At 42.5% G+C, this 27,494-nt stretch overlaps 1 protein-coding gene and 1 long non-coding RNA gene across 5 annotated transcripts in view; one reads left to right on the plus strand and one right to left on the minus strand.

Annotated features, from left to right (window-relative positions):
- The window catches only part of PTPRT (protein tyrosine phosphatase receptor type T), a 1,129,549-nt gene that overhangs the window by 206,619 nt on the left and 895,436 nt on the right, over positions 1-27,494 (plus strand). The window lies entirely within an intron of this gene.
- On the minus strand, positions 19,689-22,432 carry LOC105740675. The gene is made up of 2 exons (XR_001116737.1): positions 21,516-22,432; positions 19,689-20,352 (listed from the first exon to the last, which is right to left on the minus strand). It is a non-coding gene; the product is annotated as an uncharacterized LOC105740675 (long non-coding RNA).

The following is a 27,494-nucleotide window of genomic DNA, read 5'->3' on the forward strand; positions in this document are numbered from 1 at the left end:
CATCTGCCCCTCACCAGTCCCTGGAAACCACCACTCTACTTTCTGTCTCTGTGAATTTGCCTGTTTTGGGTAACTCATAGAAGTGGAATCATACAATATTTCAGATAGCTTTTTTATATAAATAAGTTTCTTTTTTTTTCTTTTGGAACACAGCTATGGTCATTCATTTATGTATTATGTGTGTCTGCTTTTGTCCCACAACCGCAGAGGTGGGCAGCTGTGTTAGATAATGTATGTCTTGCGGACCCAAAAATACTTATTATCTAGTGCCTTACAGAAAAACTTTTCAGACTTCAGAATGAGACGGGAGGTGGCTGGCCTCTATGATTATTTCATTAGCACGGGAAAGGAGCCTCAGGTCCAGTCCCTTGAGGGTGCATTTTTACACAATAAATGTAACTACAACCCTTAACTCTGCCTGGTCAAATTCTTACTGTTTTCACCTTCCCTCATTTTTGTAGTTAAAAGAATGCAAACCATTTCAGAGTTCTGCCCGCTTTCTCTCCTGGGTTTGCTTCTCTCCATAAGGTCTAAATGACCTGTAAAGCTTTCCTTTCACCCCCTGAATTTTCTAATACCCTTTATTCCTACCAGGTCATCTTTACCTCTTTCCTTTTTATATAACAAAAACTCTTTCTGATCAATACTGTCCACTTCACATAAGAATGTTTCCAGTTATGAAACAATATCTGCTAAATCATCTAACTGCAAACTCCCCTTTTCATTAAGGTGAGTAATGAATTAGTTCTTATTTAGATTTTGACCTTTCTTTGTGTCACCATTTTATTCCCTTCATAAAGAAAAATAAGATTTTGACTTAGAGTTCTGAAACCGTGACAGTACCTACATTTTCAAAGTCACTTCTCATTTTACTGTGAGTTTGTTTAAAAATATAATTGAGGTGACCATTTTGCTTTTTTTTTTTCCAAGACATATCATCTTCACTATTGTGTTGAACACACTTTTTGGGAGAGTGTCAGTGAGAGATACAGAGGTAAACCCAGGTCGTAGGGTGTATGGTGGCCTCGATATACACTATGGCTCTCTGAAGTTTTATCCATTCTTGATTTGGGCCCATTAGTATATAAGTTTATACATTAAAAAATTTTTTTTCTCCCTTCAAAACAAAACCCTAAATCCCATGCACCAGATGATTTTATTATCAGTCACTTATTAACATCTTCATAAATACCAACATTAAAAATAAGCTGAACAAAACCTCAATGTAGTATCTAAATCAGGGGTTGGCAACCATTTCTCTAAAAAGCCAGCTAGTAAATATTTTTCCAATAGATTTTTTCCCAATAAAACTTTATTTAGAATAGGCAGCCAACCAGAGTTTGCTAACCCCCATTCTAAATTGTTCACCATCATGCCTTTTTCCCCCCTAGACTTTAAAATGTCTTTTAAAAGTGCATATGTTTTTTAATATCTCTTTGAAATGGTAACGGCTTCGTAAGGTGATAGATGTTTTTAAGTGTCATGATACTTAGGCACATTTTTTTTTTTGTTTCTACAATAACCAATAATGACAAGCCTATAAGAAACAAAACACCTAAGTGCATCCTACTCATTGGTGAATGCTGCTCAGTCTTCATTCAACACCTCCACAAGGGATGTGGTGTTATTGGGAGAAGCTCGAGGGGATGTGACTGAGGTGTGACCTTCTATGACTGCAGGTTTTTCTGTGCTCATTGCCTTTCACATTCTCAGTGATTTCAAGTTTACATCTCAAAATTCCAGCTTATAATCATCAATTTTCCCAGTTGAAATCATACTTAAGTAAGGTAAATGAAGCATGAAAGCAAATCACAAAATACAGCAGTCTGTAGACTCTTCTGCTGTCAAGGGAGGGAGGAGGGAGTGGCTGGGGAAATGAAATCAAGTGTTTAGGAATGAAAACATTGATGGAACATCCTTGTGGTAACAACCTGAGTTGATTTGTGGGAGACAGTGGAGTTTTGTGTAATAATAAACCAATACTCGTTTGCATTTCCTGTTCCCCTGGTTCTACCAGGGCAGTCCTTGTCAGCCTCACTGGGAAAGCCCAGTGCTCGCTTGCTGTGACTCAGGAAGGGCACCAGCCACACGGGCCAAGGTATGCCTTGTACTCTGGCAAACTGCTGAACGGATACCTCTGGGTTCTCTCAAACCACAACAGTGCTACGTTTTGTCATCTCTCACTGCTCATACAAATATTTCCTGATCTGTATGTTTTCATGAAGAGCTGTGCTATCCCATGGAAATTGGTAGAATTTTACTAATTGTGCTTGCACCCATGTGCAAAATATTTAAGGATTTGGTGTAATGTGAAAAGGGTCTTGGACTTGGAATCAGGGAGTTGAGAGTTCAAACCCAGCCCTTTACTCAGTACCACCCACGTGACTTGGAGCAAATAGATAGACCTAAGTTTTCTATTCCAAAAAATGGGCATAATAATGCCAATCTGATGGCATTTGCCCATTCATTTACTAATTCATTCAAACAATGGCTATTGAGTGCTTATTCTCTGTCATATGCTGTGTGATGTTATCCTGAGACCTTATGATAAAGGATAAATATGGGCTTAGCGTCTAGAAGACGTAAGGATTGGCCGGGCGTGGTGGCTCACACTTGTAATCCCAGTACTTTGGGAGGCCGAGGCGGGCGGATCACGAGGTCAAGAGATCGAGACCATCCTGGCCAACAGGGTGAAACCCCGTCTCTACTAAAAATACAAAAAAATTAGCCGGGCGTGGTGGTGGGCACCTGTAGTCCCAGCTACTCAGAGAGGCTGAGGCAGGAGAATGGCGTGAACCTGGGAGGCGGAGCTTGCAGTGAGCTGAGATTGCGCCACTGTACTCCTGGGTGACAGGAGCCTGGGTGACAGCGAGACTCCATCTCAAAAAAAAAAAAAAAAAAAGAAGACGTAAGGATTAGGGATAAAGCACATAAAGTGTCTTAGATGTAGTAGGTGCTTCTTGCAAGGTAGCTGTTACTATTCCATCATTGTGATGCTCATGGGTGTTGGCAGTTGCAGGTCACAAGGCACACTGTTACCTCGTTGAATGGTTGCCCTCATTCCTAGCATGTCCCTCCGGTTGACTCTTTACCCGTGAGGCCAAGACTCGATGTTCATCTCTGCCGCAAATGACTGACCCAGTCACAGGTTCTGACCAGGGTTTCCTATTTCCCTGTAGCCACTGTCTCTCCTGGTTTATTGCCTGGGAGAAGCATCTAATAAAAAGTCAATGGCTCTGCTGGTCCTGTGTGAGTGTGTTTCCCTGCTGCAAGGTGCGTATAATTTCATTGGCCGTCATGAACCTGTCAGTTGCCATGTGATGTATGATCGAGCTGTTTGCAGCACATGGGGGATGGGAAGCCTGGACTAGACCCAAGTCAGAGGGAGGGAAGCCTGGTACATCTCCCCCATCCCATGACCCTGTCCCTGAGAGAGCAGACCCGTGGAGCACAGATCTACAGCTGTTCACTTAAATGTCACCACTTCAACTAAGGGCAAGACAAGCACAGACTGCATAGTCAACATGGACCAGAGGACTTTTCGAATGGGGAAGAGCATTAAATATTTTCAGGCCTGACTCCTAGGTTTTGTAGACGAGGAAAGTGAGGCCCCTCTGATGAGAAGGCCGCCATTCTTTGTTTCGGTAACATTGACAAAGCACTTATTCTATGTTCAACACTTTGGGGACACAGTGATAAACAGGACACACAGCCTTCAGTGGCCCGTCTCCAAGATGGTGCACAAAATCCTCGCCTCCTTGTAGAATCCCTCCTGTGTTGTTGTGGGGCTGATGTGTGTGACCAATGGACTTTGGCAGAAGCTTTGATTTGTCACTTCCAAGATTTGATTGTAATAAGAGCTACTACAGCTTCCATCTTGGCCTCTCTGTGGGATCCCTTGCTCAGAGGGAAGCAATGGCAAGCTGTCCTGTGAAGAGGCCCACGTGACCTCCAGCCAGCAGCCACACATATGAGCATGGAGGAGGATCCCCAGCACCCGTCAAGCTTTCGGGTGACTGTGGCCTTAAGATGTTACACGTTTCATAAATGCCATGAAAGGAGAGAGAGGCAGTGAGAGGTTATGATAATTACTGCAACTGTTGTTTATCTGTATGGGTGAATTTTGGTGTGGGGGTGTCAGGGATGATGCCTTGGAGGAAGCAAAGTTTGCAGTGACTCCTGAGGGAATGGAGGTTTTAGCCAAGGAAACTGCGGGGGAGGGATGGGCGGGGTGTGGGCGGGTGAGTGTTGAGGTGGCTGACATTTGGTATGTTTGAGGAACTGAAGACAGGGTGGGTGGCTGGAGTGTGACAGCGTGACCAAGTGTCCACCAGAAGAGGCCGGGAGGTGAGCAAGGTGAGACCACGCAGGTCTGGCAGGCCCCGAGAGGGGTTGGGATTTTGTCAGCTAAGCCAGAGCTGCAGACAGGACTTTCTGCCTTGAGGGCAGTATTCTATATCTGCACTGCCCACTACCGTAGCCACCAACCACTGGTGGCTATTGTGCACTTGAAATGTGGCTCGTGCAACTGAGGAACTGAATTTGACATTGTATTTAATGTCAGTCAATTTAAATTCAAGTAGCCTCATGTGGCCAGTAGGCACCCTCTAGGGCAGTGTAGAAAGTGCAAGGGCAGCTGGGGGAGAAGCTCCTGGCAGGGCAGTGGTATCACCTCAGAGGAGTTTGTAGGGAGACAGTGCTGGTTGCAGTGGCGAGGATGGGTGGAAAGCAACAGAGGGAGGCAGGGAGGGGCAGATGTGGGGGTCTAGGTGGAGATGACGGCTGCCCACCAACTGTCCTGAGTTCTGTGGCCTCTTGTGCCTTCTTACAGCCCCAGTACCATGTGAGGATTGGAACTGCTGAAGCAGGAGTCAGTGTGGGTTCGTTCCTACCTGGTCTAGCCTGATGGAGGGATGTGGCCTCTAAGACAGCAACTGCAGAGGATGGATGGGTTAGCCCTCTCCCAGAGGAGAGTCTGTCCCCAGTCTCTGGTGTTCACAGAAGCCCCCACTGTACAGCTCTCTTTCTAAGGCTGGGTGTGGTTCAGTGTCTGCACAGTTGGGTGTGGAGGCTGCTTATTGTTTATGCTTCAGTTTCTTCATCTGCAGATAGGATATAAATACTATCTACCTTGTAGGAGTTTCATGAGCCTCAAATGAGATAAATCCATGTAAACTCCTTCCCACAGTGAGTGACGCATGGAAGAATGGATGACTATCTACTGTCGTTTTCTTTGTCACAGTCACCATCATCATCCCTGAGCCAGGAGTCTCTGGTTCTGTTTGCTGGCCTCATCTGACCTCATATGACCCTTAGGGCTAGACAAAGCTCCGTTCAGAAACTGTCTCTCGAGCTGTACTAAGGGGAATGCTGGAGTTGGATTCCACAGGATGCTGCAGAGGGGACTCAGTGACTCAGGATGAGTCCAGGTGGAGGAAGATGCCAGAATACTTAGGTCTATTTTCATCAAATGCTGGTTGTCCTAAAATGGACAGGTGGAGGCTGCAGGAAGTTGGTTTGCTTTGGAGACACTGGGAACACTTCAGTGAGTCACAGAGGGGCTGGGAGCACCTCGGGGTCTGTGCCCTCACACCTAATGGCTCTTGAAAATGATTCTGGTACAAAAGAAAATCCGGCTTGAGGCCCCTCCCATTTCCTGTGGCCTTAGGAAGGTAGCCAGTGTACAATGAAATATTCGTTGGCATAGTGTCAGAGCTTCATATTAATGTCAAGGGTTAGTTGAATATCATATTGAGATCCTTTTTTTCCTGCTGCTCCGTTCATGGAATGATCGATAGAGATGAATGAAATGATCCGCGGTAAACTTGGACTCACTACACCATTGTACTAATTTTATGTCCCTGTTGTCTTGCCTTTCGAGGCTCCTGGTTCACGGTGGTAAATTTAGACTTTGTGTTCTGCTTCTCTCACCCTCATTCATCTGGCTCCAGCCTTGCTGGCCACGCTATTGGGCTGCTCCTTGAACAGGGAGGCCCACCTTCACCTTGGCTGCTGCTGATACCTGCATCAACCTTCCCCTGGCTCTGGGGGGCGCACTCCTCATCCCCCGGAGACTTTGAACATCTTCTCAGTGAGGCTGAGTCTGACCATTCTATTTACAATTATGGCCCCTCCCCTTTACCTCTGATCTACTTTTAGGTTTTCTTCTCTGTAGTATTTACCACCTTCATTCTATATAATTTTAAAAAGTCTGTATTTTTAAGAAAGTGCATTGTTTTTTATCCATTTCCCACCCCTGCCACAACAGAGTAAGCTCTGCAAGAGCAGGGTTCTTGGTTCTTGGTTCTGTTGGGTTCTGTTCTGTTCTGTTGGCCGCTGTATCCCCACTTTATTTATTTATTTATTTATTTAGAGACAGAGTCTCACTCTGTTGCCCAGGCTGGAGTGCAATGGTGTGATCTTGGCTCCTGCAACCTCTGCCTTCTGGGTTCAAGTGATTCTCCTGTCTCAGCCTCCCGAGTAGCTGGGGTTACAGGCATGAGCCACTAGGCCCAGCTAAGTTTTGTATTTTTAGTAGAGATGGAGTTTCACCATGTTGGTCAGGCTGGTCTCGACCTCCTGACCTCGTGATCCATACACCTCGGCCTCCCAAAGTGCTGGGATTACAGGTGTGAGCCACCACACCTGGTGGTATTCCCACTTTCTAGTACAGAGCCTGGCATGGAGTTGCCGAATCCTAAAAATGTCGAAGTAATGGCATCCAGGCTCTTGAACCTGCTCTTCAAAGTCCTGACCCCCATTGCAACTTCCGTTCCATTCTTTCAAGATCTCTCCTGCTCTAGCTCTCAGTTGGGTCATATTCACTCAATCTTCATGTCTGGTTATTCCTCATTCTTTCTTCCTGAATTGCCTGCTGTCTTACCCCACTGTCTTCTACCAGTACATTCACCCTTTAGGCCACCTGAAACTTCCTAAGCCACCTGGTCAGCCTCTGTTGTTAGCACTTACTGGCTCTGCTTACCACATGCTATGCATTCATTCCTTTAACTGTTGCTGATTCCTAGGTCTTGAGTCTTTCTTGAACTCTTTGTTCTTGTGATTGGCATCATACAAGGAGAATGGACTTGGGTGTCAGACAAGAGCCTAGGCTCTTCTTCTACTACCTATATGACTTGGTTAAGTTAAAGAACTTCTCTGAGCCTATTTACTTTTCTGTAAAAATAAAAGCAATGATTCCTACCTTGGAAGTTATTGTGAGAACTAAATAATAAAACATGCATGACAGCCCATAGTAGGTGCTCAAGAAAATTTGCTGCGTGACAGTGGGGTGAGCTGAGCATCATAGGGTGGGGAGCTAGAGTGTTAACTAAGGAGCTTTTACTTGTGTGTGCTGATTTTGAAACGGGAGATTGTTTTTGTTCCACATTAGAATAATGAGAAAGCGCTTATCTTTATTGGAATCCTTCTACAGAAAGAGGAGAGCTGTATTTGTGTCAGAGATAATGCGGTCTTTTTACAAGCTTCTGTGTGATAGACAATAGCAGAGCCTTTTTAACTGGCATGTTCAGGACTTTTTCTGTCTGTCTCTTTATATGGTCTGTCAATTCCAGTCTTCTCGTGGTTTGTGAATGACTTGTGGCATTTGATTAGTTACTTCTTTGTGAATTGAGGAAGTGTGCATGTATGTATGTGTCTGCGAGCCTGCATATACAGTCATGTTTGTACATACATGTGTATTCATATATGAACATACCTGCTTATATATGGGGAGCTGTGTGCTTGTGCACATGTGGATAAATGCATGCTTATTGTATGTTTTGGTGCAGTTGAGTACACCTGTCCATATTTGCATGCATGTGATTGTGAGCAAACATGGTTGTATCCTACAGATAAAACTCAAATGGGCATGGTAGACCTGACCAGTTAGCTCCAGGCTGGGGGGCTGGGACCAAAGTGGAGTTGTCTGATTAGAAGAATGTGTGTTGGTGGTGGAGAAGGGCAAATCGGGACCCATGGGAGATGGAGATGGGGCCAGCGTGCCCAGGGAAGTACAACCTATGTTAAAAAGGGAAAATGGAATAAGGCCTAGACACAAAACATTAGGTTGCCAGAAGTGAGGCAGGAAACTGGAAAGAAGCACGACAGTGGGGTGGAAGTGGAAGGGGAAGCTCTGGGCAATATCTCCAAGGTGTGTGAAACCATCTTCTCTCATTTCTAGTGGGTTGTGGGCAGGGCCTCTGGCCACACCTCCCTGTGGACTACACTTGTCTCAGGATCCTCAGATCCCAGGAGGAGCCCAGGACCTGCAAGACACCTTCTGTGCTAGTGTCATGTGCCCAGCTTGGAGATGTCCCTCTGATAATGGATGTGGCATCCAGGGGGACTTCACTTGGGAGGCAGAACAGCCTGGTGGTGCCTGGACTCCCACTGTGGCTCTGCCTTGGTGTCTCTGTGACCTTGGGAAGTTGCTCAGCCTCCTGGGGTTGATTAAGGGATTAAACAGCAGGAGGATGTGGAGTGCTTAGCTCTGTGACTGACAGAGAAAAATCACTCAGCCAACACTGGGTCTCCCTTCTCAACTCATTTTCATTGTTATTTCCAACCTTGGAGTTGTAGGGCATTTTAGCACCCAGCATGGCTGTGACAGGCTACAAAGTGGCCTAAATTTAACCTAGTGAAATGTAAGGAGAGATGTTTAAGGGTCTCTTTTTGGGCTCCATGAAGAGACACACAAAGGATGTGCACACAAAGGATGGGAGAGCTTGAAATAACAAGAGCAGAAGAGACAAAGCCCCCAGCAGGGAAGTGACTATAGCACCGAAGGAACCACCGGAGCCAGCCTGGAGTCTGAGCCTGTGTAGACAGGTTGCTGCCCAAATCCCAGCACTGGCAGCTGTTTGCTGACCCTGGCTGGCCGTGTGACCTTGGAAAGATCGTCTAATGCCTGTAAGGTATGTGAGAGGTTGTGATTATATCTACCTGGATAGATTATAAGAAGTTGGGCAGAAAGTTCACGCAGTGCCTGGCACAGAGGAATCGTGCCTGCAGTCATCAGATCCTCAACCTCTGCTCTCCGTGTTGTAAGAGCAGCGATGGCACCCTGGAGCTGAGCCTCAGGAGGGCAGGTGTGGGAGAGGAGCAGAGGGATGGAGGCTGCTCATCAATGACCTGGGAGGCAACCAGGTCCTTGGCTGGGGAAGCCGAGTGGACAGAGCTGGCCCTGCTCACCTCCATGGCCTCATCTCCCACTGCTTCTCCCCTTTTGATCCATCTACACTGGTCACCTTCTGACTTCTAGAAGCTCCTTGCTGCCTCAGGGCCTTCACACAGTTCTCTTTGCCAGATTTTTTTTTTTTCCTAATGGTTGGCTTTTTTTATATCCTAGATCTCATTTCACATCTCACCTCCTCAGAGAGGCCTTCCCGTCCCTCCTTGCTGAGTGGGTGTTCATGGTCCCGTGCTCAGTCACGCTCTGCCAAGCTCTGTGTGTATTTCTTGCATAATCTTTATCACATGACATAATTATGTTACTTGTTTATTTACTCTATTAAGGTCTACCTCCCACATGCACAGTGAGCTCCGTGAGGACAGATGGATGGCTTCTTAGTCACGGCTCTCTCTCTCCACCACCCAGCCCTGTGCCGGCAGCATAATGATGCTGAGTACATTTGAAAATTTGGTGTTAAGTGTAGGCAGAAACTCATGGATGACATCTCTTTGTCAACCTAAAGAAGGTCTTTCAGTACTTCCAGGAATGCGTGAAACTTTCCCAAGGGTGCCTGAGCCAAAATCAGGAAACCCACATATTGGTGATGCTATATGAGCTTGTTAGGAAACCCACATGTCTTTTCAAATGAGTTTAGGGCCTTATTGGCATCTTCCCACCTGTGTCTTCTTCCCTCAGTCTAATTGTGGCCTCTGGGGCTGGAAGGCGCTGAAAAGAGCACCCCATAAAGAGAGCATTGCCTTTTCTGATTGGGTTGGTGACTGTTTTGCTAGTGCTCAGCCTTCCTAGCCAACACCCAAAGCCATCCAGTAGAAAAGGGAAAAAGAAAATGAACACAAATGCAGTGCCTGCTAGTGTCAGTTTTTGCTGTGTAACAAATGGTCTCACAACTTAATGGCTTATACAATAGCCGTTTTATTTTGTGTACAATCGTGTGTGTCCAGTAGGTGGTTATTCTTCTCTGGCCAGCTTGTTTAGTTTCTGCTGGGTTCTCTCATGTGTCTCAAATGCCCTGCTCACATCTCTGGAGTTCAGCAGGCTGCCCTCTGGAGTGCCTTGGTTCTCCATGTGGGTTCCCACCCAGCAGGCTAGCTCAGGTTCATCCCTGTGATGCTCTCAGGCTTCCGAATGCAACAAGAGGGCAAGCCCAATGCACAAGTACTTCTTCAAACCTCTGCTTGCAGCATGTTTGTTGACGCCTTATTGGCCAAAGCAACTCACATGGCCAGGCCCACAGTCAGCGTGGGAAGGGATAACCCAAGGGTGTGGTTACAGGGAAGTAGATATTGCAGACAATCTCCCACCTTCTCTGTGCAGTTGATTACATGCATGTTCAGATTTATTCCCTGAAATATACCATTCACTCCTTAAAAGAAGGACTTTTTCTGTTGTTTGCTTTTCATGGATGGGGACCCTGAAGTTCAAGGAAGTTGAAGGAGGTACATTTACACAGTTGGAACTGCCTAAGTAAAAATTGCACCCGACAAATTTAATCAGGCAAGGAAGATATTATTCAAGACCACTGTAATCAGGGAGAGACAGGACTTAACTCTCCTGAAACAAAGGGACGAAGAATTCTTAAGAGCTGGAATTCTCAGGCCATCTGTGTTTGCTAAGGAAAAGTAAATTTTCTCATATCTTCATGATAGGAGAGGTTAAAAAGTTGGAGCAAGGCACACTGAAGTTGGGCTCCCAATCTTCCGCAGACTGGGAGATAGGGACGCTCTCTCCTTCAGCGCTCACATTTCAAATGGTTGCTTCCCAGGTCCTTGAGAAAGACATTACTTGGGTTGTAAAACTAGTAAGAGACCAGCAAATTTTTTTTAAAGGAGCAGAGAAAGAATTTGTAGTTACAAGTTTTCTAAAGTAGATGCTCTAACAAAAGGGAGATGAGGAGCTTATCAGGAAGAAGCCTGTCTAAAACTTTAGTCAAACCAAGGGGAAGGAATGTCAAGCTCTCTTGGTCAGAGCTGAGATTTGTCCCCCAGGACCATCTGATTTCAACACTCACATGCTCCTTCCTTCAAGAGCACACACAATACAGCCTGCAGTGGGGGGGAGCTGGGGGGCAAGTCTGTCACCATTTAGAGACAGCTTAGGCAGCTTCTGAAGAATTTGTCTTCGAATTTGAATAAGAGAATGTATTTAACACATTGATAAATTCTATAAAATTGCAGATGCAACATGTAGAAAAATTAGACCTTTAGTGGTAAAAATCTAGATTCACAATGTCAGAGCAAGAAGGGGTCATGAATACAAGTTCATCTATTTCCCCGTTGCACAGGTGGGAACTGAGGTCTTGCCCAAGGTCACAGAATGAGACCATGTTGGATCTGTGTTTGTACCCCAGGCTCCCAATTCCCAATGCTGAGTTCTTTCTACCCTATTTTCCAAGGTTTTGCACCAGCGGCTTCATCCGGTTTTCTCTTTTTTCTTTTTCTCTTTTCTTTTCTTTTTAAAGGCTCACTGGCAGCTACTGCTCCAAGGCAGAAAATGTATTCATTTAAATGACTTCGTTTGGAAATAGAAGCTTGAATAATGATGTTACCATTTATAATTGCTCTGATTAACCACACCACGTTTTGCAGTTTAGGATAAAAAAAGCCTCATTCCTTTTGTGATGTGAATTTTAATTGCCTTCTCTCAGTAAGACCCCCCACCACCCCCCCTTCCCGGCCAGCATACTTGCATGCTCCTCAGCTTCTGGAATCTCAGAAAGAACCCTCCAGGCATGCCTGTGTGCTCCCTGGGTTCTCTGGCTGAGATTTGGGGATGGACACAGGGTAGACGTTCTGGGAATACCTGGGTGATTTGAGATTTTGGGACAAAACCTACCTGATTCTACAGTTATTAACCTTTAGACCAAAGTTTAATACTCCCTGGGGAGAATCACAGCTTTAGGGTTCCCATAAGGCCCAGACTGGAGACCTAGGATAAGGGGATTTAGAATTTTTCTAAGAGTTTTTGATGCACACTGGAGTTGTCATCCCTGAGATTACAAAGGGGGCAGGATCATCCATAATTTATCTGCCAGTGAATGTGTCCTCTCAGATAGATTTACTTCTCCTTTTTTTTTTCCAAACCTTAAGGATATTTCAGTTGTTTGACATTTCACCTGTATGAAATGAGAATCAGCACAGTGTGCAGTAGAAAGAACAAAGTCTACAAAAATATAGGTGATGTGTATTTGATTTTAGGGGGAACAAGGGCTTTCCAAGTGTAAAAACCAAGAAACAAATGATGAGAAAGGATAATGGAGTTAGTTGTGTAAAATTCATAAACACTTGCAAGTAAAAATACAATTACAAAAAAGTTAAAGAACAACTTGAGGGAAATATTTACAACAAATATGATTCACAATGGCTAACTATCCTTAATATATAAAGAACACTAAGAAGCAACAAAACGGTGTCTTGACAGAAAAATGAGTTGTTTTTCTTACAACTCATGCAAGAAAAATTGCCATAGTCAATAAAAATCTGAAAAAAATTAGCTTTCCTTTTAGTTGCTGAAATATAAATTTAAAAAGAATAAAGGTACCATTTTTCTCGATTTATATTGACAACAATTTAAACAATAGTATTATTTCAGGAAAGGGGTCCCAGTCCAGACTCCAAGAGAGGGTTCTTTGATCTCGTGCAAGGAAGAATTCAGGGTGAGTTCCTAGAGTAAAGGGAAAGCAAGTTTGTTAGGAAACTGAGGGAATAAAAGAACGGCTACTCCATAGAGCAGCCGAAGGGCTGCTGGTTGCTCATTTTTATGGTTATTTCTTGATGATATGCTGAACAAGGGATAGATTATTAATGCCTTCCCGTTTTAGACCATATAGGGTAACTTGGTGACATTGCCAAGGCATTTGTAAACTGTCGTGGCGCTGGTGGGTGTGTAGCAGTGAGGATGACCAGAGGTCACTCTCATGGCCATCTTTGTTTTGGTGGGATTTAGCGGGCTTCTTTACTGCAGCCTGTTTTATCAGGATGGTCTTTATGACCTGTATCTTGTGCCGACCTCCTATCTTATCCTGTAACTTAGACTGCCTTAACCATCTGGGAATGCAGGCCAGTAGGTCTCAGCCTCATTTTACCCAGCCACTACTCAAGATGGAGTTGCTCTGGATCAAATGTCCCTGACAGTATTGGTGGCAATAAAGTGGTGTGTTCATCTAGAGGAAATAAATTCTTGCAGTCTTTCTGGAGAGCAGTTTAGAACCTTAAAATGGGCATACTTTTTGACCCTGTATTCTCTCACTTTTCTCAGTTTTGCTTTCTGTGGTTTCAGTTACCCGAATTCACCTGTGGTCTGAAAATAGGTGGGTACAGAACATTAAGATACTTTGAGAAAGAGAGATAAAGAGAAAGATCACATTCACATACTTTGATTACAGAATATCATTATAATTATTCTACTTTATTATTAGTTATTAATCTCTTACTGTGTCTAATTTATTAATCAAACTTTAACATATGTATTAATAAGTATGTTTACGACAAAACATAGTATGTATAAGGTTGGGTACTATCCAACATGCCAGGCATCCACTGGAGATCTTGGAACATAGTTCCTGTGGATAAGGGAGGACGGTTATAATTCCATTCCCACTAATTTCTTAGTTTACGGAAACAATTAGAGATGCACATAAAAGTTAATATAAAAGGACTTTATCACAAGATTGAGATAGAAAAACTGAGGAAAACAATTTTAAATGTTCAGCAGTAGAGAGTAGCTAAAATAATTATGTGGCTTTCATTTGATATAATTATCTGCAGATGTAAAAAATGAGAATTACAAGTAATACTAAATGCCCTGTCAAAAGTCACACTATTTTTAGTTTAAACATTAGCAAACTGGCCTTTATATACAATCTAGTACTGATTTTATTTAAATTATATGTAAACATAAATAAATGGAAGAAAATGAAACAAAGTATTAACAATTTTTTTTTTAAATTATTATGATTATACTTTAAGTTTTAGGGTACATGTGCACAATGTGCAGGTTTGTTACATATGTATACATGTGCCATTTGGTGTGCTGCACCCATTAACTCGTCATTTAACATTAGGTATATCTCCTAATGCTATCTCTCCCCGCTCCCCCCACCCCACAACAGTCCCCGGAGTGTGATGTTCCCCTTCCTGTGTCCATGTGTTCTCATTGTTCAATTCCCACCTATGAGTGAGAACATGCGGTATTTGGTTTTTTGTCCTTGCGATAGTTTGCTGAGAATGATGGTTTCCAGTTTCATCCATGTCCCTACAAAGGACATGAACTCATCATTTTTTATGGCTGCATAGTATTCTATGGTGTATATGTACCACATTTTCTTAATCCAGTCTATTGTTGTTGGACATTTGGGTTGGTGCCAAGTCTTTGCTTGGGAATTTGGTTGACTGTGTTCATTAAACTTATACAGTTAGGTATCCTTCAGCAGGAAGCCCAGTGCAGGTCTTTCCTGATGATGATGATATGCAGGGCTCCCTGTATCTGATATAGTTTTCTCAATCATTGTGGTCCAGATGAAAGCTGCCATGTGGTATAATGCAAAGATCTTGATCATTAGCATCACAGACATGGATTTGCTTCCAGATGTTGACAGGAGACTGATTTGTGACCTTGAGCAAGGTCCCTCCTCTCTATATACATTCATTTTCTTATCTGTCAAATGGGCATGATAACGCTGCCTTGCAGGGATTTCATGTGTAAAGGAGGAGAGAATGCATGTGATAAGATCGAGTGCTTCATGACTCTATCTAAGACTTTCTGTCTCTTTTTTTTTTTTTTTGGGGTACGTTGGACTGATAGTATTTTTTAATTTTTAATTTAATTTTTATTTCTTCCCCAAAAAAGGGGGATACATGTGCAGAACATGCAGGTTTGTTATATAGGCATACGTGTGCCATGGTGGTTTTAATGTTTTAGCCTTCTTTGCTGATTGCCTTGGGATTTCTAAATAACGGCTAGACTGCCAGATTTCCCACCCATCTATAGCCTCCAGAAAAGTAGTGTTGGCTGGAACCTCAGCTGCCCCCGCTTGGAAATTGGGAGTGGGTATAGGCGTAGTGACAATTCTGTCTTGTTTTCTCAAGCATCGTCACAATACTATGAAGGCAGTTTAAGACAGAAGCTTTTGCAGAAAACATTTTCACAAAATAAAAGAAATTTACAAAGTTTAGATAATTTTTTAATATAAAAATTTGCCAAATGAAAGGTTTTATAAAAAAAAGTACCTATCCACAAGTCCAGAAAATACAAGAAAATAGATTACAAAAATAAGAATCCATACATTTTTTGACTACCCAAAGATAACCATCGGTGGTATTTTTTTGTGTTTCCTTTTAGGGTTGTTGGTGCATTGTCATATAATTGAAATCATGCTGTAAATATTATCATGTGTCTTGCCTTTTTTTCCATGTAACCATAGCATATGCACTTCTTTTTTTTTTTTTTTTTTTGGAGACGGAGTCTCGCTCTGTCGCCCAGGCTGGAGTGCAGTGGCGCGATCTCGGCTCACTGCAAGCTCCGCCTCCCGGGTTCACGCCATTCTCCTGCCTCAGCCTCTCCGAGTAGCTGGGACTACAGGTGCCCGCCACCACGCCCGGCTAATTTTTTGTATTTTTTTTAGTAGAGACGGGGTTTCACCGTGGTCTCGATCTCCTGACCTCATGATCCACCCGCCTCGGCCTCCCAAAGTGCTGGGATTACAAGCGTGAGCCACCGCGCCCGGCCTAGCATATGCACTTCTTTCATGTTATTAACAACTCTTTTTAAAAATAGCTTTGAATGGCTGCATGATATTCTATTGAGTGGATATTAGATAGTTTTTCATTTCAATTATTTTCAAATCAATGGAAAACAGTTTTTTTCATCTGATTTTTTAAAATCTCGTCCTTTGTCTCTATATCAGATATTCCACAGATTATTTCCTTGTTCAGAATGTCTATATGTCAGGCTCAGGGAGGCAGAGTTATACTTTTATTGAATGTCTGTGATGACTCATGGTTAAATCTATAATGCATTCTAGTTATTTCTTAAAACGTTGTCTTTAAGCTTCCATTGGAAATAGAGATGATGCAGCAGTACTGATGAGAAATCATACTCAAAAAGTGAAGTGACTGGTACATTTCTGATTTGGAACGAATGCTGATGACAAATTAAAAATGACCATTGGGGGTAGTGGTGGAAATAGCTTATAGCTTTTGTTTTAATTTTTGTTAAGGACTGGGATAAGTGGAAGAAATAAGAAGCATGTTTTATTTTGTGGGTAATGCGAATATGGTCAAAATTGAACAGATTTTTCCTCTTCTCTGTCTCTAGCCATGGTGGAACTTGTACTAATTTTCTGCAGTTGTTCACCCAGCACTTGTGATTGCTTTTAGCAGAAATGATCTCATTTCAGGAGCCTGTGAAGAGGAAAAGGAAATGTGTTCTCACGACTGTGAGTCAGTGTAGAGTGAAAGAAGCTGCAGAGAAGCTCTGTGTGTGTCTGTGGGTGTGGAATTGTATGATTGTGTGTGTGTGTGTGTGAGCGCGTGCACACGTGCGCCGAGGTATGATGCGTTTACAGAGAAAGTGAAGTTGAAGAGGAGAATGGGAAAAATAATGACAAAGTTGAGTGAAACTCCTGCTTAACTTGCTGAAGCAAGTACATGCGAAGATGTACTCTGGGGCTCTAAAATTTGGGGGTGATGTGGCTTAGCTGTAGTTGGCAAGAAAATATCTAGAGGTTTTGGTTGTTGGGAAGTTCAGATGGGGAATGGTGACCAGAGAAGCTGTGCAATTTTCTCAAGACCTTACAACTGAATTCAAATTATTATCTGTTTAATTGCAAAGTCCCTTCTCATTGCATTGAGCCACGTACACCTGTTCAGCTGGGGTAGCATCTGCTGCTGGTTGGCGGGCTATGGATGGGTGATGGTGGTGTGCTTAACTAAAGGCAAGTAGCTCTTAAGGACACTCTGAACTTTCAAAAACGGCAGCTAAGAGGACACTCTGAACTTTCAAAAACGGCAGCCTGGGATTACCCTGCTTTCATTCTACACACTCTCAGCTGTCTCCCCAAATACTCTGGGAGAGAAATGGGACTGCAGTGCTAGGAATCACCATCCTGATTTAGCATCTCTCTTTTGCATCTGTCAGATGAGGTGGCTCATTACCTGGAAACTATGCTCAGTTTTCTGAATAGTATTGGCAAAATAACGCCAAACAAAATTTATCCCAATTAATTATTTCCCAGTTATATCCCAAAAATTATTTGGGCAGGTGTGTGAGCATACTTCGTTGTCTTCTATTTTATGTTGTCTGAAATTCAAACCAGAAACCTACTCTTTGAGTCTTTAGCCATGTTTTGTTTGGCAAGATAAAGGTAATTATTCCTGTTTGTTTAATAATTCATATTTAAGTACATGCTATGTGCCAGATACTGTTCCAGGTAGGTGGGACCGCTGTGGGAAAAGGGGCTGAGGTCACTGCACAGAGAGTTTACAGTTTGGAGAAGAGAGAGGCAATGCATTCATGATTAAATAATTGCAGATAATCTGCAGGGAGGAGAACAATGGAGCAATATGACACACACACAGGCACACACACACACAGAGGATAAAGAGGTGGGGTGGAGAGTGCAACAGTTCCTCTGGGGAGGTGACATTTGAGCTGACATTTTAGGTCCAAAAGTTAAGAGGGAAGCTGCCACATGAAGACTTGGGGAGGAGCTGGTTATTTTCAAGGTTTTGTTTCCTCCCCAAGACATACTTCTTCCTCATTCTTTCCCAGATCAAAGTGGCACCACCATCCATTTGGTTCTGAAACCACAAATCTAGGTGGTATCCACGATTCCTCATTCTTCCTTTCTCCCGCTCACACTCTTGGCTCCACCCTGAAAGGTATTCTTCTCTCCATCTCTGCTTGCAGCTACCATCTCTCCCCTGGACCACTGTGGTAGCCTCCTGATTAATCTTCCTACCTCTACTCTCCTCTTTCCCCACACCCTTCGTTTATTCTTCATGCAGCTGTTAAGGTGTGCTGATCAATAGAGTAGCCAATTATTCTATTTAATTAAAATAGAATAAAATTAAATATCCAGTTTCTGGGTCACATCAGTCACATTTTAGGTGCTCAGTAGCCACACATGGCTAGTGGCTACTGCACCTGACAATGTGGATATAGGACGTCATTGCAGAAAGTTATTTTTGAGAACCCTGAGTTAGAGTGATCTTTCCAAAATAGACGCCAGCTCATGGCCCTCCCTGCTTAAAACCTCAAATATTTTCATAGCTCGCTTTAGAATAAAGCTCAAATTCTTCTTCTTCTTTTTTTTTTTTTCTTTTTGAGACAGAGTCTCACTCTGTTGCCCAGGCTGGAGTGCAGGGGCGCGATCTACGATCTCGACTCACTGCAACCTCCGCCTCCTGGGTTCAAGCAATTCTCATGCCTCAGCCTCCTGAGTAGCTGGGATCTACAGATGTGCACCATCACAAGCAGCTAATTTTTGGTAGAGACGGGGTTTCATCATGTTGGCCAGGCTGGTCTTGAACTCCTTACCTCAAGTTACCCGCTCACCTCGGCCTCCCTAAGTGTTGGCATTATAGGCATGAGCCACCACACCCAGCTTCAAATTCTTTATTCTGACTTAAAGAGCCCCACATCAACTGGCTCCTTCCCAGCTGTCTGGCCTTATCTTTGCCTTTCTCTTCTCTAGCCATTACTTTCCAACTTCTCGTTTCTAAAACAAATTGACTGTTCACTACTTGGGGCCTTTGTGAGAGTTCACACCTTGGGTTTCCCCTGCATGGAATGCCATGCCTCCCCTCCCCAAACCCATCTGGGGAGGGGAGGCATGGCATTCCATGATGATTCCTTGTTGCCATTTAGATTTCACGATAAGTATCACCACCTCTAGGAGGCCTTCTTTGACTACCTACCATTCAGTCACTGTCATATAACCAAGTTAGGTTGTCTGTGCACTCTGGGTACTTTCTGGTATTTTGCTTACTCGCTTATTGTTAAATTGTCATCCATTGTGTGCCTCAGCCTACTAGTATGTGAGCTTCCAAAAAGCAAAGGCCTTGTCTGTCTGTTCAAGGCTATAATCCCAGTGCCCAGAATAGTGGTTACCTCATAGTAGGTGCTCAGTTAACATTTGTTCTAGAAATGAATGAATCATTGTAGGTAAGCAAGACTGCTCTAGCCCATATGGTTCTTTTGTGTGAATCAGAAAAAGTTACCTTGGGTCTAAATCACCTTGAGTGTTGGCGATCCTGTGCAATGGAGCCTGGTATCCCTGGGTTAGGGGAGTTGGGGAATAGTTAGGGAATCTTTCTAGGAAGGAGGAATACCAAGCACAAAGTAGTTGACGCAAGAATATACTTGATGTGTTTGAAGCAAACAACAACAACAACAACAAAGACCGGTATGTTTGGTGCAGTTTATGAAGGGGAACACAGAATGAAAAAAAAAAAAATGGAAGAAGTGGGCGGGGACAGACCACATGAGGCCCAGAAGGCGGTGGTAAAGGAGTTGCGTTTTATTCCAAATAAAGTAGGAAGCTGTTGGAGGATTTTAAACAGGGGAGAGACATCTGATTTCTGATTTATTTATTCTTACAGTTTTATTTCTTTGCCTTTGTGGGTAAGTCTGTTTTAACATTTTTCTCAGGTATATGATTTGGGGAAACTTTTAGTTTGAAGACTAGTTTTCCCAAGGGGTGGGGACTTGCTTCTCTGAAGACTGAAAAACTCTTCAAACAGCACTTTCAGATACAGCAATTAGTTTCCACACGCACTTTGACTCTTCTTTGAAATGCTTTCTGACATGCATTGCTGATAATTTTGAAGGTTAGAGTCTTTGGCTCTCTCCTAAAGGTGACAGAAGTGCAGACTAAAACTAATTAGGAGAAATTTGTAGTAGTTGATTGTGGCCATTTGTTAGGGTTTTGAAATGCAAATAAAAATTGTGCATAGCACTATCTCTTGCAGTGGGAGCACCTATTCAGCCTGGTGTTTGGTGTTAGAATTCATCTGCCTGTGAACATGAAAGTGTGACCTCCACGTGGAAACACATTATGAACACAGCTTGAATCTGTAACTTGCTGTTGTCTCAGTTTCTTCTCTGGAGACCAGGGGAAAAACGCATCCAGTTCCTCCAAAGTATTTTACCATATTACCACGTATCTAAGATGCAATAAAGAAAAAGAAGCACCATTAGTTAAGTTGCACCTTTCTGAGCACAACAATGTAAACATTATAAGCACACATCAATAGTAAGAAGATCCCCAATTTCAGAGAAGTTAAAATGTGAAGCAAAGCATCTATTTATCCATCCTAATCCTCTGTCTGTCTGTCTGGGAGCAGAGGCTAAGATTGGACTTGCTATATTCCAAATGCTTTAAATACAATCTCATTTAATCCTCATGATGACTCGTGAGGGGGGTGCTAGCATTACCCCCACGTTCAATATAAGGGAACTGAGGCACAGAGAGGTTATGCAACTTGTCAAGGTCGCATAACTATTAAGTGGCTGACCCAGGATTTCAGCACAATCTATCTAGCTCCAGGGTCTGTATAACCAATGTAGTGTGAGAAAATGTGATAATTTGATACTGGCTGACCATCAGCCAATTAATAGTCGTCTTTGTTTGCTTCTCAGTGTAAAAGCGCAAGTCTGGATCCGAATCTTTGACTGGTAGTTACCTAAGACTGATGTTATTGTTGTGTTTGACTCTTGATTTGAAACACAGGTCTATATCCCGAGATTTATATTAATAAAGCATTGTAATTATGATGCTGATACCCTGGGGATTGCCTTGTACCTCGACTAAGAAGGCACATGCTTACTTCTTGCTCAAGAACAAACAGGGACTGAACTGCTGCGCTGGGAGGATGGGGCTGAGACCAGCTAGCAGGGGCATTTGTTAAAGGTAGCAAAGCCCACTGATTAACCGGGCCAGCTCTGGAGCAAGGCTGCCTAGATGTAAACCTTCATCTGCTGCTTTTGAGCTCTGTAACCTCAGGAAAGTTTCCTAGCTTTTCTGAGCCTGTTTCCTCATCCATATAATGGGTTTAACAGGTTCTCAATCTCTTATCTGCAGTCCTTGGGGCCAAATGTGCTCGGATTTAGATTTATTTAACTTTTAAAGGAAAGCAATATAGTAAATGTACCATATTTATTAATAACATCCCTCAGCAGAGGCTGTGATAGCACCCTTAAATCAAGCATGTTGATATTTTTGTAGCAGAAAGTACGAATAGTAAAAAGGAGACAGAAAAAAACTATTAGTCAGTATATATCACTTTAACTCAAATCTTAGCACCAAATAAGTCTGTACCAAACTTACGAAAATATCTTTTGGTTTTCAAAGCTTTTGAGGATTCAGAATTCTTAAATCAGGGTTTGTGGATCTGCATCTGTCCCATAGGTTGATTTTATGGCTTACATGGAGGTAACTTCTTTACCTAGCACATTCCATAGTGCATAGTAAAGTGCTCAGTAATGTTATCTGTTATTATTTGTACATGTATGTTCAAATCATCATTGTTGAGCAGAGGCAAGTACAGCTGTCCAAGAGACCAGTGGTACTGGGTGCACTTTGGCTATTATAACTGCTGGATTCTGAGGCTCTGATCTGGAGCCCAGAGTACCTGGCTGCTTTTAGAACCCAGGCCCCCCTCTTCTGACTCGCACCAGCATTTTCATTGGCTTTTGGTTGTTCTGGTAATGAAAGAAGGAAAGGAATAAGGAGAATGCCTTTCCATCCTACCCCTACATGGATTCATCCTTTCTGCTGAATCTTTTCTTTTTTATGGCTATAAAATGAGGGGAAAATTGAGAACAACAATCACCAAAAGAGCATTTTCCTTTAGGCAAGTGTACGTGTGACACCCCATTAACGACAAGTGACATCTTCTTCTATCTAGCGGAAATCAACACAATATTCACGTTAACCAGTCATCGCTGGTGCCTGAAGCGGATGATGACTTGTCAGTTTCCATCATATCAGTCATTTTCAGGCAAACTGTGTGTGTGTGTATTCCACATGGACACAGTCGAACGTTCACAACACCGCTCATTTCTCTCTAAGTGCCTGATGGGTCCTCTACAACTAGAGCGGAGACGCGGGAGGGTCCCACTGGGGCAGATCAGAAGGCTGGAGATCAGAAGGCTTGTGATGACAGAATGTGGATGGAAGAGGCAGGCAGACCTAGGCCCTGGTGCCCTGGCCTGCCATTCGCTGGCTGTGAGACTTCAGCTGATGTCCACAAGCCTCAGCTTCCTTGTGCATTGAGCTAATAGTAACTCATTACCTCACCAGGTCATTGTGAGGAGTAAATGAATGATGCATATGAAAGTGATTGATCAGCCCGGAAGCTCCAGGAAATGCCAGTCTTGTTATGATGCATTTGCCTTCAGTGGACTTTTGATTTGCCCCATAGAGCCCATTTTCATAACTCGCAGCCGTTCCTCTTGTGTCCTGGCACCCTTCTGCATTTAAGTCTCTCAGTGAGGTGTCCACTTATTAGTTCATTTGGAACTTTGCCAGTTTGTGTGTTCAACCACACATTTGTGTCTTTACCTACCCACCTATCCATCTCTCTCTCCACTGGATCCCTGTTGTGTGCCTGGTATTAGGCTAGGCTCTGAGATACAAAGATGAATCAGATAAGGATGAACCTTGCCCTAAAGGAGATCATAGGCTAATGGAGAAATGGACAGGTCAACAGATGAGTGGAGTCAGGTGGCCGTTGTTGCTGTAACTCAGGAGTGGGCTATCGACAATGGATGCCAGAGGAGAGAACTCCGCTCTGTTAAGGTTGGCAGTAGAGGTGGAGGGAAGAGCTAAAGGAAGTCCTCAAAAAGGATATGACAGTTGAACATAGACTTGAAAGGGTGAAGGGCTTACCCAGCAAAAGGAACAGCCTGTGACAGCCTTCCACAATCGGGGCTGAATGTGGAGGTCACTTCTGGCCAGGGGAGAGGGTATTTGGGGGAACTTGTCTCTGCAGATATAAGGTGTGGGAGGCTAGCTGGGGCCAGGTGGTAGGAATTCACAAGCACAGACTGCACATCCTCGATTTTATCCTGATGTCCCTCATTGGGTTGCCAGCATTGAGTGAAGTGTAGGGCAAGAACGTATCAGCCTTTGGTTTGAGTTTTGGAATTTCCTGACATCTGGTAGGGGGGTGGGCTTGGAGAGGGCAAGGCTGAAGGCAGGGAGGCCAGTGAGGAGGCTGCTGCAATGGTTTGAATAACAGCCTAGGAGGGAAGGAGGCAGCATGTGGGGGTGGGGGAATACAAATGCCACAAAGGTATTGGGGGCTGGTGAATGAGGTTGGTTACCGTATTCGGTTCCTAGGGCTGTAGTAACAAATTACCATCCATTTGGTGGCTTAAAACAACACAAATTTGTACTCCCACAGTTCTGGAGTCCACAGTCTGAAATCAAGGTGTCAGCAGGGCTGTACTTCCTTGGAGGCTCTAGGGGACAATCAGTTTCTTGTCTCTTCCAACTTCTGGTGGCTGTCAGCGTTCTTTGTGGCCACATCATTGCACTGTCTGCCTTGGTCTCCACCTGGTCTGGCCTTCTTTTCCATGTGTCTGTGTCTTTTCCTCTTCTGTTTTTTATAAGGATACTTGTTACTGGATTTAGGGCCCACCTTGGTAAACCAGGATGATCTCATCTCAATACCTTAAATTAATTAAATTAAATACCTTAAATTAATTACATCTGCTAAGACCCATTTCCCAAATAAGGTCAGATTCACACATTCAAGAGATTAGGAGATGGACATATCTTCTGGGGGCCACCACTCAACCCACTGCAGCCACCAAAGGGATGGAGCAGCTCCTGTTCTCAGGGTGTCTTTAAGTAGCTATAAGAGGAAGGGCTGGGTTCTTGCACAAATGTCACAGCAAACTTGAGTAAACTCATTGTCTGCTAAAGAGTCATATCACCTCCCTGCAGTGCCTTTCCAAAGTCTGATGAGTAGATAATACCAGACCAAATGCCTCTGTTAAAGAAGTTGTTGTAAAAGCACAACAAATGGAAGTTAAAGTGGAGGAACTCTTTAGAAATAAAGTAGAAATTCAAGTGACTGTTATTTGCGGAGAATCTAATTTTCTCTGACAGTTCCGCAGGTACATTGAAACAATCTCTTAAGGAAAATGTATTTTCTGAAGAAATTTCTCCTTGAATTTTACAAACTTTTCTCTGCCTGATGATCACGTACAATAGAATGAACTACAGCCTTGCTCTATTTTTGTTTTTCCTCCTTGTTTGTGCCCAGCTGCCGTTAATAATGTTGGCAGAACTCTGTTGTGGGGGAAGAAGCACCATTTTGATGTGGTTCACATGTGATTGCTCTGGACACCCAAGTGAAGATGCTCTAAAACCCACCGTCTTGTTCACTGGGTGTATGTTCTCAGAGTTTCTACTGTAAGTTGGGCAGTACCTTCTGTTGCAGATGCAGTGACCGAACAGACACAGTCCTGCTTCTGACTTTCGGTCTCTGGGGGAAATGGATGGGCATGCCGCTGTGACAGCTCGTGTGACATAATGTATTGAAAGCTATAATAAGAGAGCAGGAGGGACTGAGGGAACACAGAGGAAAGAGGGATTTCTACAAAAATAGACATAGAAATAACCGATATGTTTGTGAAATATTACCAGCCTCGTTAAACATCAGGCATGCTAATTAAGGTAAGCTGCTAGGCAAGATAAAATAAAAATGGTATAATACCCAGTGTTGGCAAGCATGTTAGAAAATAGTTTCATATACTGGTGGTGGGATTTTAAATTGTACAAGCTTTCTGGAAGCCAATTTGATGAAAGGTTCAAACGACCCGAAAAGGCAAATCAATTCAGATGTCACTTCCTTTCTCTGGTATTCCCAAGCTTCTCAGTTCCCCCAACTCCTCTTGGCTGTTCCATCATGGTTCTTACCGTGTGGAACTAGAATGACCTATCTGGGTAGTTTTCTACCCCACTGGACTGAGACCATAGCTTCTGTCTTCTCCAGTGTTTAGTGACACACTTTTCTGCACCTTCTAGCTTTGTAATAGCTTTAAGATAAAATGCTCATTGAATGTTACTGTTGTAGAATTTTCGTAGCTATTCTTTGAATGTTTATTTTTATGCAGCAAATTTAGGATTGCTTTTTCATGATCCCTTCTCCACTGTCCCCAGAGAAAATTAAATGGGGGTATTGTTTGTGATTTCTTAAATGTATAGACAAATTGAAAGAAAATCAATCAGTGCCATATTAAGTTGTTGCATCTGTGAGCTTTGTGTGCCTCTGTTTGTTGAAGTTTTATTGCTCTCAGTTAAGTTCAGTAATATTTTTCCAAGTACTGAATCTTTCTGGTTAAGATTATTGGGGGCTTTTTTAAACGGTGATAGGCTGGAGTCAGCCTGGTACCTGCTCATAAGAGCTATTAAATTTTCAGAATTTCCATGAGGTGTTTGTTAAACACAGGCATTCTTAAACTTAAGTTATAGAAACCTACAACTATATACACTATATGTAAAAACAAAGGTAATTTTCAAAACTCATGACTTCCTAATTATTTTACTACAGTTTACTATCTATACTCTTGAGGTTATTCATGTCTGTCCTATATCTGTAAGTTGGAAACACTGTATAATAGTATCTTATTGCGTATCTGCCTTCAGTGGTGACATGTTGGTCTTTTGAAATAGGTCATTGTGGCATTATTTAAGCCCCAGAGAGCAGCAAATACTATAAATCCGGGCTTTCTTTCCCAGAGGACCTGTTGTGAACATTTGCAATCACACCTCTGTTTATATATGAGTATTTATAGCATTTTGTGTGTGTCCGTATTTATAGAATAGGATGTCTTCTTCCCTGGCATTATCTTTCCAAATTGGTTGGTGGGGCTATATGAAAAAGTAGTGAGTTTACTTATTTACTTTTATGCTGGATATCTTACTGAATTTGATTATAAATTATGGTAATTTTTCTGTTGATAACCTTGGATTTAGTAGGTAGAGAATCTCTTTAAAATAATAATTGAACTATTTTACTAAGAATTTAAAACAAGAATGGATATTCTAATCAAATACAGTTTGGAATCTGTTGATATATGATTTTTAACTTAAAATATGTTCCTCTTTGAATTAAACCTATTAATTGATTCATGAATGCTGAGATATCCTTGTTTTGTTTAAACTTTGGCCTCATGGTCAGATAATACAACATAAAAACATTTAAAAATTATCTGGTGATGGTTTTTTGTGGCCTTGTTGTTATTTTAATCGTCACTGAAAAAATACTCAAAGCACAGGAAAAATAATTAATTCCATGTTGGGAGAGAGGTTTGATATATGTCTTTAAATCAATGTTACTAATTATATTAGTCATGACTTCCTTATTTAAATTTTTCCTTTTTGATCTGTCAGGACTTAAAGAGAGGTGTATTAAATTCTCAAACTATTATTGTATTTTTGTTGATTTCTGGGGTTCTAACAGTTTCCTTTCTATATCTCAATGCATTGCTACCTGCTACAGAAAAGGTCATGACAGTTGATATATTTCTTTGTGAATTATACCTTTTATCAATGTAGAATAGCTTTTTTTGGTATTATTTAATGACTTGTCTTTGGATTTTACTTTGATATGGATATTGGTACATCTGTATTTTTTTTCTGTTGACATTTTCCTATTAAATCCACCCATGCTTTCAAATTTAACCTTTTGGCAATCTAATGGCTTAGGATCACATCTTATGGAAAATATTTCGATATACTTGATTTTGACTCATCTGTGAGATGATTTCTTTTGCTAGAGAAGTTGAGGCAATTTATACTAATGTGATAACTATGTTGTGTCTGACTTTTATCTCACTTAATTCTTTCTATTTCTTATGCTTGTTTTTAAATGTGACTTCCTTCCTAACTCCCTATAGGCAGTAGGTTGCAGGGGCTGGCAACCTACTGCCTGTTTTTGACAGCACACAGATTAGGGATGGTGGATTTACATTTTTAAAGGGTTGCAAAGCCAAACAAAGAACAGGCAGCAGCAATAACTGGATGTAGCCCGAAAGCCTGAACTATTTGCTGTTTGGCCCTTAGAGAGCTTGCTGATTCTGTGGTGGGTGATTAGGTTTTCATATTATAGTCTGCTTTTGGTTTTACTCTTGGATACATTTAGCTGCCTTAAGTATGTATCTAAATTTAATTTTTCCTAAAACTTATTTGTAATTGTCTTCAAAATACAAAGTATTTTATTGGCTTTCCCCTGTGCAGGGTAGGGCGGGTAGCATAGTTTGACCTACCCTCATATAAGCCTTACTCATTTTC

The sequence above is a fragment of the Nomascus leucogenys genome, chromosome 13 (assembly GCF_006542625.1).
Source record: "Nomascus leucogenys isolate Asia chromosome 13, Asia_NLE_v1, whole genome shotgun sequence".
NCBI classification, from domain to species: Eukaryota; Metazoa; Chordata; class Mammalia; order Primates; family Hylobatidae; genus Nomascus; species Nomascus leucogenys.